General features: G+C 35.1%; 1 pseudogene; it reads right to left on the bottom strand.

Annotated features, from left to right (window-relative positions):
* Window positions 1-7,401, bottom strand: part of LOC143257706 (uncharacterized) — a 28,741-nt pseudogene extending 21,340 nt beyond the window's left edge.
* Window positions 7,402-18,799: the final 11,398 nt, after the last annotated feature.

Consider the following 18,799-nt stretch of genomic DNA (forward strand, 5'->3'; position numbering starts at 1 on the left):
GGTTTTGAATAGTTTCTATTGTTGAGACAAAACAAATTCCAAACCTAAATAATCAGAGAATCGTTTATTGAGCAACTGCAAAACTAGATCTATTCATACTGTTTATGTTTGACATTTAGTTATACATAACTTCAGAGTTTTGAATAGTTTCTATTGTTGAGAAAAACAACAACTGAAAACTAGATCGTTATTGAGCACTGCAACTATTTCATATGTTTGACATTTAGTTATACATAACTTCAGAGTTTTGAATAGTTTCTATTGTTGAGAAAAACAACAACTGAAAACTAGATCGTTATTGAGCACTGCAACTATTTCATATGGTTTGACATTTAGTTATACATAACTTCAGAGTTTTGAATAGTTTCTCTATTGTTGAGAAAAACAACAACTAAAAAACTATATCATTATTGAGCACTGCAACTATTTCATATGTTTGACATTTAGTTATACATAACTTCAGAGTTTTGAATAGTTTCTATTGTTGAGAAAAACAACAACTGAAAACTAGATCGTTATTGAGCACTGCAACTATTTCATATGTTTGACATTTAGTTATAACTTAGAGTTTTGAATAGTTTCTATTGTTGAGAAAACAACAACTAAAAAACTAGATCGTTATTGAGCACTGCAACTATTTCATATGTTTGACATTTAGTTATACATAACTTCAGAGTTTTGAATAGTTTCTATTGTTGAGAAAACAACAACTAAAAACTAGATCGTTATTGAGCACTGCAACTATTTCTTTCATATGTTTGACATTTAGTTATACATAACTTCAGAGTTTTGAATAGTTTCTATTGTTGAGAAAACAACAACTAAAAAACTAGATCGTTATTGAGCACTGCAACTATTTCTATATATATGTTTGACATTTAGTTATACATAACTTCAGAGTTTTGAATAGTAATTCTATTGTTGAGAACAGTTTCATTGTTGAGAAAACTAGATTCGTTGATTTAAAGCAACTATTTCATATGTTTGACATTTAGTTATTCATAACTTCAGAGTTTTGAATAGTTTCTATTGTTGAGAAAAACAACAACCAAAAACTAGATCGTTATTGAGCACTGCAACTATTTCATATGTTTGACATTTAGTTATACATAACTTCAGAGTTTTGAATAGTTTCTATTGTTGAGAAAAACAACAACTAAAAACTAGATCGTTATTGAGCACTCAGCAACTATTTCTTATATGTTTGACATTTTAGTTATACATAACTTCAGAGTTTTGAATAGTTTCTGGCTGTTGAGAAAACAAACAACCTGAAAACTAGATCGTTATTGAGCACTGCAACTATTTCATATGTTTTGACATTTAGTTATACATAACTTCATTGAGAGTTTTGAATCAGTTTCTATTGTTGAGAAAAAAAACAACAACTGAAAACTATATCATTATTGAGCACCTGCAACTATTTCATATGTTTTGACATTTAGTTATACATAACTTCAGAGTTTTGAATAGTTTCTATTGTTGAGAAAAAAACAACAACTGAAAACTAGATCGTTATTGAGCACTGCAACTATTTCATATGTTTGACATTTAGTTATGTTACAATAACTTCAGAGTTTTGAATAGTTTCTATTATTGAGAATAATATAAACAAAAATTATATCATTATAGAGCACTGTAACTGTTTTGTATGTTTGACATTTAGTTATTTGTAACTGTAGAGTTTTTAAAAAATAAAAAACTTTACGAAATCAAAGCGTACATGCGATTAACAGTAGTGTTCAACTGATTACAAGCGATAATTCCGAAATGTTTCATTTACTGTTCAAAATCATGGCTCTTCAAACAACTAGCACGGAGCAGTTGTGTTTTTCTGTTTCATTTTTATACATAAGAGTTTTGACTTATTATTAAAATGCTGTTATCTTAAACTTAAACAGATTGTGATGTACGTTTGATCTGGAAGTGGCTAAAACAGCAAGAGCACCACAGTCCTGCCTAGGTTCTTATTAGTAACAATTGTGAATTTTAAATAACACAAATATGTTTATGTTATCCTGATACAAACGAATGTCATAAATATTGTTAACGAAACAAATAGATGTTTTCACCCCAAAACGATGAAGGTTCCATCTATAACAATAAGAAAAACTTGTTTCAAAAAAAGTAAGATGTGACATCTGCGGTATCTCATGTGTGTTCTTGAGGGTTCATAATGAGAGCATTCAAAGGTTTTATCTCCGCGGCGGACAACAACGCAAATAGTGCCCTTTTGTGCTACTTTGCTCTACGACAATAACTTATTTGATTAAAAACAAGAAATGATGGACCATTGCAAGAGTAACGTTATTGTTTACTTTTTGATATTTCGCATAAAGTTACAAAAGAAAAACCTTTGTGGTTAAGCTGTTCCTTATACAAAAGTCCTGCCTGGTTAGCTCTCCTCTCTCGTTTTGACCTACATATACTGTGAAAGAGAGAAAGAGAGAGACAGTCAATAGCGCCCCTACTTACTCTTAGTATTTGACTGTAGACTCAATATGACCGTTACCACGTAGTACCTACGGCTTCAGAGAGAGTGTGGAACGCATCTTTGCTCTAACGGTACACATACCATAGATCATAAGATTCACAGTTTGTCAAACTGGCCTCTAGGTTGATAGTTCCACACTTCCATTGTCCTTGTACCTAATATTTGTTTTAATTAAAGGTACACCTATCATTTACAGTCGTAATTATTGCACCTTTCATTTAAAGTCCCAGTTAGTTGCAAGCTTTTGCTTGATATGTTCCAAATACAGATTTCACTTTACCTGCTTGTCCGTCATTAGCGTCATGTTACTTACATCGAGTGTTTTCCTGTGTGATATAATTTTTTTTTTCCTACAACTATATAACATGTGTATCCCATGAATGGATTTTGTTAGATTTGTCTCCTCGTAAAATAAAACTTTTTCTATATCAACCTTGAAAATTTAGATTTGGGTAATGAACTTCCAGACGTAGTTAATTAATTATAAGAAAATAATGTAATCTCTAATTACATTTTTACACAGTAGAAAATGGTAATGTACTAACAATGGGAAAGTCTTACTTGAGTGGTACAGGATGTTGTACTGCCTGTTCCCAGCATAGCATAGGGTGAGTTTCCACTCATCATCACAATGGCTGAGTCCGAGTCACTGTGTGGTAGCCAGAGATGTCGCTACTGTCATCATCATCATCTTCCGCCACTTCTTTCATTAAATCCAAGACTTCTTTGTAAACCGTGGGAGAACCTCATCAACACTGGAGCAACAATGGAGCTGAGATTGACATCTTTAATTTCTTTACGTAGTTGGGTGAACTGGAAAAGAACGTCTTTGTCGAACTCGATACGTTTCTGTAGTACGTTCAACAGCATTTCCAAGGAGTGGTTCGTGAGAGTGGGCTCGATGACATTCAGAAGGGATTTGTTTTGATCAGTCGTTCTTGGATTTCGTCTTGCCTAAGACTAAGCTGTCGTTGGTGACTGGCTTTGCCTGGGGCTGGGCAATGTGAGAGAGACCCTGCTATGGGCTGTTTGGGGGCTAGGCTTAACTCGTCCAACTTCTGCACTGCAATCTTATATTGGTGAATAACGCGTTCAAACTCCATTTTCAGGGCATCATGAAGGTTCATCAGCGTATCATCTGAGGTACCTACCATGCCGTGTTGCCCTAGGCCAGCAATAGCCTTGTCCAGTGCCCTCTTGCGGCCATGCAACTGTTTTTTTGTATGAGGTTCTGATAGCACAATAACCTGGGCGTATATAAAAAAAAAGAAATCAGAGTACCGTCAATTTTGCACAAAAAGTTCTTATTTACAAGATAAATGAGATTATAAATAAAGAAAATGACTGATAGGCGTATTAATCTACTTACTGATTTGAACATAAAATAGTTCTGCTTTACATGCTGTGTTGAACTTACTGTTTTACATCAACTGTACTTATAATATTACATTAGACTTAATATATTCGTAACACTGCATTCTTGATGAAGTCTTTTTAGAGAGTTTCAAGAATTGAAAAAAATTAAAATAATTGTATTTTAATCACACTATATTTGCCATAACCAATGCCTACGACAAGTTTCGCTCAATTAAAAGCTTTTCAAGTTGAGTTTGCAGGTGGTTAAGGCACTCGGCATTCTCTGAGGATCGCGGGTTTGACTCCCCGTCACATCAAACATGTTCGCCCTTTCAGTCGTAAGGGCGTTATAATGTGATGGTCAATCCCAAGAGTTGGCGGTGGGTGGTGATGAACTAGCTGCCTTCCTTGTTGTCTTACACTGCTAAATTAGAGACGGCTAGCGCAGATAGCTCTGGTATAGCTTTGCGCGAAATTCAACGAATTTTACCAACGAAAAGTGGGATTTACCGACACATTTTAACGCCCTCACGGCTGAAAATGCGAGCATGTTTGGTATGACGGGAATTAGAACCCACGACCCTCAGAGTAGGATTCGAGTGCCTTAACCACCTGGCCATACCGGGCATCCTTATAATAGACTTTTTTTAAAACGTTAATATGCTGTTGTACACAATGTCTACTAAAGTATACTCACACCCACCTTTTGTTTGCATCTGATGAAATGAAGTGCGCACGTATGCGCACTTAGATGTGGAAATTTTTTAGTTGTCAGATCAGAACAAAATTCTGAGTTTATACCGAATAACATGTGTAAAAAAAGACGATGTACTCTTAGCTTCTATTTTATTGGACAAGATTAGCCTATTGGGTTTAAATACGAATTACTGGAATTCCGTTTCATCGGTATCAGTTTACGAAGGTTATATTTACTTTTTTGCATATTTTAATCTGGATATCATTACACGGTATAATAATGGCACATGTATGTATATATATATATATATATATACACGTTATATACTGATATAGAGTTATTTTATTTATTGATATGAATTATATATAAAGATCCGTAATAAAACTTCTTACAAGTCATCATGAGGATCTAATTTACTTGAGCGACCTTTTGCTATCATCAAGTTTCACACCTTACAGACGAGAAGTTTTACATGATATATTAAGTTTCACACCTTAAAGACGAGAAGTTTTACATAATATACCAACTTTCACACCTTACAGACGAGAAGTTTTACATAATGTATTAAGTTTCACATCTTATAGACGAGACACTTTACAAAACATATGGCAGTCATAATTATGGGGAATAAGTCACAGTGTTATCTATGTAAAGTGATGAAATTATTCGCCCCTCCCTAGTACAGCGGTATGTCTCCGGATTTATAACGCTAAAGTAAAGGGTTCGATCCCCCTCGCTGAGCTCAGCAGATAGTCCGATGTGGCTTTGTTATAAGAAAAGACATGAAATTATTTTATTACACATTTCAAAAACAAGTTTTCGAGTAAAACAAAATCTGAACATTTATCAGTTTTTGCTGATGAGTTATTCGATCCTCCAAACAGAACGAAAGACTGTCATTTGGGCTCGGCATGGCCAGATGGTTAGAGTGCGTGCTCGACTTGCAATCTAAGAGTCGTAGGTTCGAATCTCCGTCACACCAAAATATGTTCGTCTTTTTTCAGCCGTGAGGCTGTTATAATGTGACGGTCAATCCCACTATTCGTTGGTAAAAGAGTAGCCCAAGTGTTGGCGATGGGTGGTAATGACTAGCTGCCTTTCGTCTAGTCTTACACTGCTAAATTAAACACAGCTAGCGCAGATAGCCCTCATGTAGCTTTGTGCGAAATTCCACTACAAACAAACAAACAACTTCGAAATTTTAAAGCTAAATGCAGATAAGCTTGACATGAAACAGAAAGATGTTTTAAAAACGACTTTTTCGTTTCGCATTTTCTAAAGATTTTTAAAACTCGTAGAATAATATTTAAAAAAAAGTGTGTGTATTTGAAGAAATGCTTGTTTGTTTCAGAGCAAAGCCACATTAGGCTATCTGCTGTATCTGCCCTGGATTTTAGCGTTGCAAATATGTAAATTTACCGTCGTCCCTCTGGTATTCGCTGGACGATTTGTCATAAAACGAAAGAAAGAGTACTACGATCGCAAAGCATAAAACAGACAGAGCTGAATATAATCTTAATTAATTAAAATCACACAGTTTGAAGTTTTTTCAACTAAACATTTTTTCTCTTATTATAATCTGAAATTATAAAACTAAATGTAGGGGAACTTGATTTGAGACAATCTGAATATAATCTCAATTAATTAAAACCGGTCTAAATTTCTTGCAACTGAGCATTTTTTTCCATTATTATAAACCGAAATTATAAAACTAAATGTAGGGGAACTTAAGACAATCTGAATATAATCTTAATTAATTAATACCGGTCTAAATTTCTTGGAACTGAATATTTTTTTCCCATTATATTTCGAAATTGTAAAGCTTATCTGAAGTGGTCTGAATACGATTTTAATTAATTAATACTACGCAATATGAAACTCTTCGTACTAAATAACCGTGTACGGTTTCTTGAAGCAAGAACTGCTAATTAACAAACTAAACACTATTTATAGACCTTTTCAGTTACTGCCCACTTTCCGGTTATCTTTTTACGATATGAGGTGTATTTTTTACGAAACCTAAAAATTCCTTTCTCGAAAACTCTTACCCTAAAAACTGGCGTTGAATTATCTATTATTTAGTTTGTTTTTTTTTAAAGAGGCTGGAAGAGAAAGCGACCTACCTTCAGAAGTTTCTTACAGGAAGATACGTAAGGATGAGCTGAGTCTAATTCCGCAGGAACACTGCTGGGGTTCTGGGTGTCCTCGTGCTGAGCAAAAAGTTTCACCATCTGCATGACAACTCCTTGTGGCCGAAGAAGCTTTACAGTAAAGTTCAAGCCATCAGACAAAAACACCTTTGCGTACAGAGCTTCTAGAACTGGTAAACTGTGAGGTACTGTGTCCACAAAAACATCGATTGGAAGTTCTGCTAAGATGGCTTTAAAGGTGGAATAGTTTAAGCGATTGATGAAATTAGCAGCCTCGCGATATTGGAAATTATCGTAGAGAAAGATGACCCTTTGTATGGCAACTCCCGGACTGACATCGGCTATCGTCATACTGGCTACCCGACTGTCCATGTCCTTTGGAAACCCTTTTACCCAGTCTGAGTTTCGCCATGTAAGTTTTTGGACATTACGACGATTCGATCTTTCTGGTCTAATGCGGCTTCTTCTCTCTGACAGACCATCCTCCTTGTTTATTGTAGGCCCATGCAGTGTGACTGGATACCTTGTCCATCAGTGGCGGTGGCACGTGCAGCATTGCGCGTGCGTTGGTCATAAATTTTCAGAGTTAGGTGTTTTGTCTTCTTATTTTGAAATATTTTAGAAATTAACGACTTATTTGTTACAAAAGATGGATACGGTGCTTCAGTTCCTCGTATTTCAGATTATCGAAGTTAACTCTTTTTCTCTCTCTCTTACTGTTCTCTTAAGTCTTGGTGCTACTGTCTTCTTGTTCAAAGGTAGCGTCCGACATAAGTTAAGTTTGGACCAGAAATGCTCGATAGCGAGCTAGTGTGTCAGTAAGTCTAACTGGCCATCAATGCAGGCTACATGCAATAAGAGGTCGGCGGCCAGACGGGTTAGTGGCAGCGCCTCGGGCTTCAAACTGTAGGTACTAGTGCCAGTAGGCCAGGGTTACTCGTGCCTCCCCCTGTGCTGACTGACTGACCTGATAAAACTTTTAACCTGGATGATCTTCCCTACCTTCCCGGCACACAGGAATGCGATGATGATGGGTGAACGAGTCTCGGTGATCACGTGCTCGAAAGCGGTCGAACCGGGCCGTGTTGTGGCGGATCCCGCAGGCTGCCGTTCTCAATGACTGGGATACCCGACGAAGCTAAAGCCACACTATTAATGACAGCAAGGTGGTTTGTGTGCTTTGTCTCTTGCCGCCAAACCTGTTCTACCAACTCAGAACGCATGTGCGCATTAGCACGTTAATAGTATTCATTCTTATAGCTGTCGTAGTTCGCCCCGTTCTACCCCACCTGGTGCCGTGACTTAGAAGATGTGGACCTTTCCTCTTTATTCTAAAGCATTCTCGATAGATAATAAATAACAACTTCTATTGAAGTGATGATACAATCACAAAGACAGTGGTATGGGTTCTAACAACTCTCTAGTGTCTTTGTTTTATAGACAGGCGTGAACTAATAGCCCAAAGGTAAACTTTATATATCAGTTGTGGATGATTCAAGTTCAGTCAACTTATTATACAGTGCTATCTATCTATCTACGTGTAATATTTTCAAGTGACTAGTAACAGAATATACGAACAAACAGTGGAAGGTCGATTATTTTTTAAACAACGAAAACATTTTTATAATACACATGTCAATCATGTAACAAACGTATAGTTTTAAAACTCCGAAGTCTCCAACCAAAAATTAACAAAAACAAAAATATTTGCTGTATTCAGGTTTTAGACACATTGTTTCTTATGTCATTTACTAAGAAATAAAAGTTGTTTCATATACGACTTTTTTGGTTTCACATTTTTATAAAATTCTGGGAAAATGGTGAAATATGTTTTTTTTTTTTAAATTATAAACATTTGAGGAAACGCTCGTTTGTTTTAGAGAAAAGATACGTTAGGCTATCTTCTGTGTTCTCCCTGGACTTTAGTATTAAAAATTCGTAGATTTACCCTCGTCCCATCAGTATTCGCTAGAGAATTTGTACATATCTTGAGCAAGACGATGTGGTAAAACGAGAGAAAGTGTATTACGTTCGTAAAGCGAAAAAAAAAAAGAACACGGATGAATAAAAACCCAAAACAGAATCTTTTGGGCCTGAATATTGTCAGGTATAAACTACCATCATGTCATGATCTTCACTACCAAGGATTTGTCTGAAACATTTTTACTAAACAGTCGATACGACAAACATTTATAAAATGCGTGTATGTGTATTTCTTTATAGCAAAGCCACATCGGGCTATCTGCTGAGTTCACCGAGGGGAATCGAATCCCCTGATTTTAGCGTTGTAAATCCGAAGACTTACTGCTGTATCAGCAGGAGACACGTTTAAAAGACTCCGAAACTTTGAAAATAAGGCTGTTTCCAAACATAAGGCAAAAATATTAAGTCATAGAGATTACCACAACGTGAACTGTAAATTAAAGGTAAAATTACTAAAGTATACGAAAAGAAGAAAAAAAATTAAATTATCGGAAATCGAATACAAATATTTACCAAGCAGGAAAGAATGTAAGACCAAGAGAACGTAAGAGGAATTATTAAATAGTATAAAAGAGGGTTTAACGTTTGCAAAACCCCAAAAATCACAACGACTCAAAGAGCAGTATATTATTTTACGGGAACAAAACGTGAATGAAGGACCCTATCAACGAGAGTAAATATGCTTAAATACTAGTGTTAGGCTCTCATGGCCAGATGGTTCGAATCCCTTTCACACCAAACATGTTCGCCCTCTCAGCCGTGGGGGCGTTATAATGTTTTCGATCAATCACATTATTCGTTGGTAAAAGAGTAGCCCAAGAGTTGGCGGTTGATGGTGATGAATAGTTGCCTTCCCTCTAGTCTTACACTGTTAAATTAAGGGCGGCTAGCACAGATGGCTTTCGTGTAGCTTTGCGCGAAATTCAAAAATAATAACCTAGTGTTTACCATGAAAAGGAAAAAAGAATTACGAAGTCTTAGGGATAGAACCTTTTTTTTTCTTTTTTAAAGACCATGACAAGTATTACAATGACTGTTATGAAGATGAAGAAAGGTCAAATGCTGTTACAAAAATTTCTATAATTAACCCAGGGGAATTTTTTTACAAGATTCTTGTATTGCTATGGCAATATGTAAGAAGTAATAGGGCTGATAGAAATGACCCATGTACTGTCCGAACAGAAATGTTACCTTGTAGATGAAAGAAAGAAAGTAAGGCCTAACTTTAATAAGAGTTTTAAATTGCTACAATGTGACTATCACAATGTGAAGACATTTGAGGTCCTCCAAGTTGCTAGAAAGAAATGATCAAAATGACCAACAGGGAAACGAAAGTTGGTAATAATCCAGAAAGTGTTTAAAACAAGGTTGTTATACAGTAGAAAATAAAGCTCCCTAAAGAAATGAATAAACAGCATGTAACTCTTAAAGATGGGCGCTTTGTTTAATGTGGACATATATATAACATTATTCATCAAACATGAAATATAGCTGTATACGATCTGCACATAACAATATCTTGACCACTTATAACTGAAAAAAAAAGGCCAAATCTGTTTGGCCTGTCGATAGTTAGAACGGATGATGGCCAACAGAAAAGATGGGTTTAATATTAGTTAAAATAAATACAAGTAACAATAACAGGTACCACTGACGCAAATAAGATAGAGATACCAATAATAAGTACCACTAACGTAAGTAAAATAGAAACACTAATACCATGTACTACTGACTTAAACAAAATACGAACACTAATAACAGATACCACAAACTCAAACAAAATACAAATACCAAAAACAGATATCACTTATTCAAACAAAATACAAACACCAATAACAGATACCACTGATTCAAAGAAAATACAAATACCAAAAACAGATATCACTGACTCAAACAAAATACAAACACCAATAACAGATACCACTGACTCAAACAAAATACAAACACCAATAACAGGTACCACTGGCGCAAACAACGTTTTTTTTTTTTTTATCAGAATAGAATATACTTAAGACCCGTTTACAGTTGATATGTTTAATTAGCACAACAAAAGTCATGTATGACATATAAAAGTTCGTCATCTATAAATAAGAATAAAAAAAACAACATTTAGACTCTTTAAATATTTTCTACCTTCTGGCATCTTAGTTAACAAATAGTTGGATTATTTCGTGTAATCAACAGTGATAATTGCTTGTTTGTTTTTGAATTTCGCGTAAAGCTACTCGAGGGCTATCTGGGCTAACATTCCCTAATTTAGCAGTGTAAGACTAGAGGGAAGGCAGCTGGTCATCACCACCCACCACTAACTCTTGGGCTACTCTTTTACCAACGAATAATGGAATTGACCGTAACATTTTAACGTCCCAACGGCTGAAAAGGTGATCATGTTTGGTGCAACGTGGATTCGAACCCGCCACTCTTGGATTACAAGTCGAACTCACATGGACACGCCGGGCCAACAATGATAATGCCGTGAGTCACAGGACAACAGTAAGTTGAGAGATCGTATCTTGGACTTGTTTGTGATATAATTATTGTTTACTTGCAGCTTACTTAATCGTAAGAATAATGTGCGGAATCCCAAATGAAAGAATCACAGTTTTGATTTGAACCAGACAAGCGTTTAAAAAAACGGCCAACTTTACTTATAAATTGTTCTCAGTGGTTGAAGAAAACGGTCTTGTGAACGACAATAGTTTATCAGCTGTGACAAGGAATTCAGGACCTCGAATATCGGTCATATTTACATATGATAGACTATCAGCAATACCTTTGTACTTGAAAGAATGCTAAACCATATTTCTATCATTCGTTTATATGGTAGTTCTTCACTGTTTCAAGTTTTTTTCCTTTTAGACTTTCGTTTACGTTAGACCAGAAAATCTTATTTTCAACCACAAGAAAATTTTTATTTTACGAGACGACAAATGTAAAGTAAAATTAGTTAAAGTCTTCTAAAAAAAAATGTACATTTTAATGCCTTATCAGAAGGATTCGCAGAATCGCTACACCTTTTGTTTTATTACACTTTTATAACTTTAACTGAATTAACGAGGCAGAGACACTGGGCAAAACGCCCTTCTGTAGAATGTTGACCTCATACCCAGTTAAGTAGAGCTGGTCGGGCACTTTTTTTATGGTGTGAAGATTATAATATATTCAACATAAGTACGGGGAAGGAGAGGAATGGAAGAGACAGGGAAGGGGATCTGTAATTATTAAAATGATGCTATTGTTCTGTTTTAACTTTGCTGTTGAGGCTAGTATTAACCAAACATCTTTTAACTTGCTCAGATTAGAGGCGATCATTCAGAACTTAAACGTTGCGAAATATTTTCATAAAGTTTGTGCAGTCATGACTACGTATTCAGAGTATCAAAAGTAAAAGGGGTGAATAAATACAAGTAACACCTCTGTTACGCATGTTTTCTACTAAAAGATTGACGATCCGTGAATGTGATGTTTTAAATTACTCAGTATGGAACAAATAGAAGCGTTGCGTAACAACGGTTGTCAGTGTGATAACACATAAACAGCCTGTGTTTAGTTCTGCTTGCTCACCTCTTACAATTTCTAGAGAGATCAATGGAGTCAATAAATATTTTTTTGGTTTGTCGAGAGGAGAACCACATACTTTTTAAGATGTTTAAAAGCATAATAACACTAGTTTTTAAAGCTATTTCTCTTAGAAAGGTATTATAATAAAGTAGCAACTTTCCGTGATGGGCTGTGTGATAGATTCGAGTCTGAAGCATCTGCCACACGAATTTTTTCAACACCAATGAACAATAGTATGCTGTTCTGGAATTTTCGATGGCTCAACGGCGGGTCTGAGGGCTTATAACGCTGAAAATAGCGTTTTGATAAGCGTTGTGGGAATATGACTGATATAGCTCATTATGTGGCGTTGTGCTTAACGAAAAACACATGAAATCATTGCACCTGTTTACAGTTTCTGTATAAATAGATCAAACTTCCCCACAGTCTATTTCTTCTTTGTTAAAAATATCTTAATCTCATGGATGTTGTCAGCAGGAGTCATATGAAATATATTTGACTCCCGAACTAGTTGACCAAAGTATGTCTCATCCCAGTTTAGATGTCACAAACCCAATATGTAGTTTTCATTAATTATCATTTGTTTCCTGTTTTGAATATGTTACTTTAGGTATTGTTTATTTTTTCAAATGGTCTAAGATGGCACGCTTTACCACCTTTTTAAATCTTGGTATGTAATGTAAGTGCCAGCTACCATAATTCAGGACCACTGAAAGTGGAAAAAAAAAAAGGTAAAATTCATCCATGTGAGCCATACATTAACCCCAGGAACAAAACTTTTTTTTCACGCATTGATAATTTTGAGAAATCTCTAACTTATTCTCGTACCACATTTAGGTATTATCCACATCTTTCATTATTATAGTATCATGAGAAAATATTTTTTCTTAAGTTTTATCAATAAGAACAATTATTCATTCGTCTACTGTTGAAAACAAAAACAATTGTTTGTTCGTATACTGATAAAAACAAGAACAGTTATTTTGTTCCTATACTGCTAGAAACAAGAACAGTTATTTTGTTCCTATACTGCTAGAAACAAGAACAATTATTTGTTCATATACTTTTTAAAATAAAAACAATTATTCATTCGTCTACTGTTGAAAACAAGAACAATTATTTGTTTGTCCACCATTCACTTGCTTCCCATTTTAAGACACATTGTAATTAATGTTATTTTTACATATATAATACCTAATATTTCAACAATACAACCTTCGTATTTGTTTGTGTGTATTTAAGTAGAAAGCTATAGTTTCTCTGTATCCACCACTGGTATCAAAACTCAGTTTGTGGCGCTTTAAGCCATCTGGTTTAACCGCTGAGCCACTGGAGAGACAACTATATATGGTTAATATTATCTTTAATTATTTGAAGGTTTGTAATACGAAATTTATTGCTATTTTTTTTTTATAATTTGTGACAAGTCCTTACACTCAAGAGGAATTGAGTACATTCAATATTTTATATTTTGTTAAATAGAAAGGAATTAAAAGTAAGATATAGTTTATGTTTATTTCGTTAGCATGTTGAGCATGACACTTTGGTAACACAGTATGATCATGTGGTTTATTTCACTCAAAGTACCTTGAGTTTCTTTAAATCCAAGAACGATATATTCTTAGCATATGAAATCCAAACTCTCTAATCTAATTGGTTAATCTAAATGGACATTCCACGGTTTGTACACCTGTCTATATGTTTTGCAATGGAAAGTGCACTGCTCTTAATAGGCGGAGCGGGTCCTAATAACTGACTAACCAACCGTAACATGTATAAAAAAAAAAGTTCACCGACTTTTACCTGAAAACAAACTATTACGGGTTTCGTCAGATACAATTGTATATTTGGTCTTGTTTTACTTAAATGCATCGCATTACACCATCTGTACAATATGAATTTATATATGCGTAGTTACAGCAAACTTAAAAATGTAAACACATTTAAGCCTAAAACACTATGCAAAACATATTTTCTCTGGCAAAGCCACAATAGCTTAAAGATACATCCACATCTAAATTAGCAGTACATCTGAGTGCAAAATGACGCATTAGGGGAAGTGATCACAAGTTTGGTCATGATGTATGTTGGGTAAAATTTGTTAAATAACTGCTTCCTAGTAGGGTTAAGTTTTGTTTACAAACAAGGATATTTAAAACGACATAGCTTCTTCCTGTCTCTCACACGTTGATTATCTTGTAGGCGACATAGCTTCTCTCTTCTCACAGACTTTGGTTGTTGAGTAGACGACATAGCTTCTCTCTTCTCACAGACTTTGGTTGTTGAGTAGACGACATAGCTTCTCTCTTCTCACAGACTTTGGTTGTTAGGTAGACGACATAGCTTCTCTCTTCTCACAGACTTTGGTTGTTAGGTAGACGACATAGCTTCTCTCTTCTCACAGACTTTGGTTGTTAGGTAGACGACATAGCTTCTCTCTTCTCACAGACTTTGGTTGTTAGGTAGACGACACAGCTTCTCTCTTTTCTCACACTGGTTGTCTAGTAGGCGACATAGCTTCTCTCTTCTCACAGACTTTGGTTGTTGAGTAGACGACACAGCTTCTCTCTTTTCTCACACTGGTTGTCTAGTAGGCGATATAGCTTCTCTTTTCTTAAACACTTTAATTGTCCAGTAAACGACATACATAGCTCCTCTCACTCCCTGGTTGTCTATTGTCACGTAAATAGTGTAACTACATAACTAGATGCATGTAACAGAGTTTTATTTATCACCAGCGAACATTTCTGGAGTTTCATCAAACGTTTTAAGTATTACAAAACTACTGAACTAAACTATATCCATAGAGTCTCTTAGGACATCCTGTAACCGCTAGTTGATATATCACAGTTTTTAGGGAGATTTACTGCGACCATACGGACTGCACACAATTTACTGAGATCAAATAGAGAAATATTATTTATTTCAACGTACTGTCCTTGTGAGACGTGTGATAGTACCCTCAACCCTGAAAACAGGTTATTGCACATCTAAACAAGGTGAATTAACCATTAGACCCTACAGATTTTAACCTATTTTTTGCTTAATTGCGGTTTATAAGGGTTATATTGATATAACTATGGATTTAAACTAACTTATAAATAAACACCAAATTTTATCGGTGTTTTAATATTTTTAGCTGAAATTTTGGTCATTTCGCTCCTTTTCTTTTTTGTGAAAATTTTATAGCGTTACTGCTTAAAGTAATCTACCAATCGCGAAGATCTTGGCTTTTAGCAAGTAGTTTCGTAACTAAAACTGATATAGATTGTCCTGTTTAACAAAAAAAAGACACATTTCAGACACAGCAAGTATTAGTTTTAAAGATTACTTCTATCATATAACACGAGTTGTCACTGAAAAGCTCTTTCGAATTTCTACGGTAATCTCACTCCAGGCAGGGTGTGGCCTTATGATTAGCATACAGGACTGCGGTTAGAAGGCCCAAGATTCGAGCCACAATGTGTGACTGAAAACACCTTATACTTTCATTCTATGACGTCATGATTAATATGCTAGCGAAACGATGAATGCGGCTAATTAATTTACTTCCCTTTAATTAGGGACGTCTGAAACTGGCCTTTAATCAGTAATTTTTAATTATGGATGGATGTACATGAATCTAGGAATTTCTGAAACTGGCCGATAATCCTATGTGTTTTATGTGGTGTTCAGGTTAAAGATGAATAATACATATTTAGACCTAGCTGACAACTGAATTGATTTGTTTCAATAATAATGACCGCAACTACTCAAATTTATTTGTTTCACTTAAAAGATAAAACAAGTGTTTTTTTTTTAAACGAAGGTCAGACACGAAACTATCATTTTCCCAATGTTTCTAGAGCGAATGAACTACTAAAACTTAAGAATCTATTACCACAAATTCAAGTTAGATCATTATGGACTGTGAAACCGAAATTCCTTAGTTCCAATCTAGCTACACTATAAAAAGAGCACTTCACACTTTGAGGTTGCGGTGCGTTATAAGTGTGACGGTAAAATCCTATATTAAGTCACTTTAGAGTATCCCAAGAGCTGCCAGTATGTGATGTTAGCTAGGTGCTTTTCCACTAGACTGGTCTTTTACTGGGATAGTGGTAAGCATACAACGCTAAAATTCGATGTTTAACTCACCGCGGTGGACACAATAAATAACCTTGTGTAGCTTTGCGCAAATCCTAACGTTGAGGCATATTAATTTCAGACTTTCAGTTCACATGAACGTTGTATTATATCATGCATACAGCCGTAAGAGGTTTGCATTTCACGCCTGTAGGTGTCCCATGAAATGTTAGTGTGTTTGTTTTATGTATTTTCCTTATCGAACGTCAGTGTTTTCGTACGTGCACAATTATTTAACAAGACCATTTGTCACCAAGTAAAGTGTTGTTATTATACGTATTTTTGGCATATTCATTTCGAACCCAAACATGACATCTCATAATTTTTAAGGTTAAATAATGCAGTTAACAACACCAGATTCCTCGTATTGTCGCTGTTTAAAATCTAAATATCCGTATCTTTAAAACTAGTGTTATTTTTTTAAAAGTGAAAGATATTTTTCTGTATTTTGACAAACATCACGAGAGGGACTCGAACACAATCAACGCAAAATACACTACTAAACGAAAGTTAGGTATTTACAGGCTGGACTTTATGAAGATGCGACGTTTATAAGCCTCATATACTAGTGCATCATGGGATTCCCACCGTTTTGAAGAAGCTCATCCGAGCAGGTATCTTCCCCAACCTCTCATCTAAATCTATTTTAAAATTATATATATCAGTTCAGTTTGTTATCTGACCACTGTAGCATGGACATTGATCAAACAGCGCTCACACAAAGTTTCAACGAACTTAATAAGCTACGTGAGATTATAATTTAAGGACACGAAAGAATGTGATATAAGCAGTCGTATTCAAAGCTGAGAAATAAGACCAAAAACATAAATTGCCCCTTAAAATGTGAAGTCTGCTCTATTTTCAATTAAAAAAGTAAAAAAAAAGGAAATCAGTTCATACATTACAAAGAGACATTCGACAGATTAAGTATCTCACCTTGTGAGACCATGGAAATTGTCCGCCATGTTCAGACAGCTAAATAAAGTAATTCGAACTATTCATGTATTTCTATCGAATTATTTTTTTCTGGACGTGCATGACTGGCATTCATTCTACAAGGTGGAAACAAGAAAAATGGTTGTATTAGTCAGTTGTGAGGAACGTGAACACACACACTAAACAAAACATTGTTCAATGCTCCAGTGCACTTAATGAAAATTTTCTACATGCTTAAGGGAATACGAAAACAATAGAAACAGTGATATATTTCGAGAACTGCAACACCTACTCGAACACTGGATCCATTTTTTCTTCATTCATTTCTTAAACTCGTTACAGACATGTATGCTAAACACTGATGTCGTGTATTATTTAATAAATAACAATAAAGCCAATTCTTCTTTAATATTTTGCCTGTATCGATGATGCATGGGTATTTGCGACAACTAATGTGGTTCTGATGTGTAGAAGGACCGAACAGAACACGTTGTTTCTATATTTTCTAGTTACCACTTAACAACCAGTAACTAGAGTTAAATTTGTGATAACATTCATGTAAAGTGTAGTTATTTATGTACTTATATTTCTCTTAATGTTTGTTTTTAAATGTGGACAAATTAAAAGAAGTGTGGATTGGTTTGTTTTGAATTTCGCGAAAAGTTGTATGAAGGCTACCTGCGCTAGCCGTTCCTAATTTAGCGGTGTAAGTTTGTAAGGAAGGCAGCTGGTCATCACCACCCACCGCCAACTCTTGGGCTACTCTTTTAGCAACGAATAGTGGGATTGACCGTATTATTATAACGCCTTCACAGCTGAGAAGGCGAGCGTGTTTGATGTGATGGGGATTTCAACTTGGGACCCTCGGATTACGAGTTGAGTGCCTTAACCACCTGGCCATGCCGGGCCCGAGAAATGTGGAAAAGCAATCTACAAAATTTCGTGAATTTTATCAGAAATTATAGGCCTACAAACAAACAAAAATTCTAGCATTTATACTTCCTTAAGTATACGAGTTTTCGATGCACACCGAGAAACCCTAAGTTTGGAACAAAGTTACTTTTAGAACACGTTAAAAACATATAAATGGAGATATCCAATTGGTGTTAATTTTCTTTCTCACACGATGTGTCGAAATATAAAAATTTAAACTTCGTTAGTTTTTGCCAACAACTTTAATCTTGAACCACCGGAAGCTTATTTGTAATCTCAGACGTTGAACTCGATTAGTTTAGCACATGCATGTGACCTCAAAGTACCGGTATCTGGCTTTGTAGCGCAGAATATTCAAATGCATTGGTGTTCCTCTCAAATAATTAATACCTAGATCATAATTGCTTTCAGTGTTAAGAAAGTGAGAACTAAGAAGTTATTTTACAGGTACTAAATTACATTTTAGTGTAAAATTTAATTTTTTTATATTATTTTTAATCATTTACTTTTGTTACGCGTCAAGAAAATATGATTCTAAGAAAAGTAAGACACCATATAGTCTCG

This window comes from Tachypleus tridentatus, chromosome 7, assembly GCF_004210375.1.
Source record: "Tachypleus tridentatus isolate NWPU-2018 chromosome 7, ASM421037v1, whole genome shotgun sequence".
Taxonomy (NCBI): domain Eukaryota; kingdom Metazoa; phylum Arthropoda; class Merostomata; order Xiphosura; family Limulidae; genus Tachypleus; species Tachypleus tridentatus.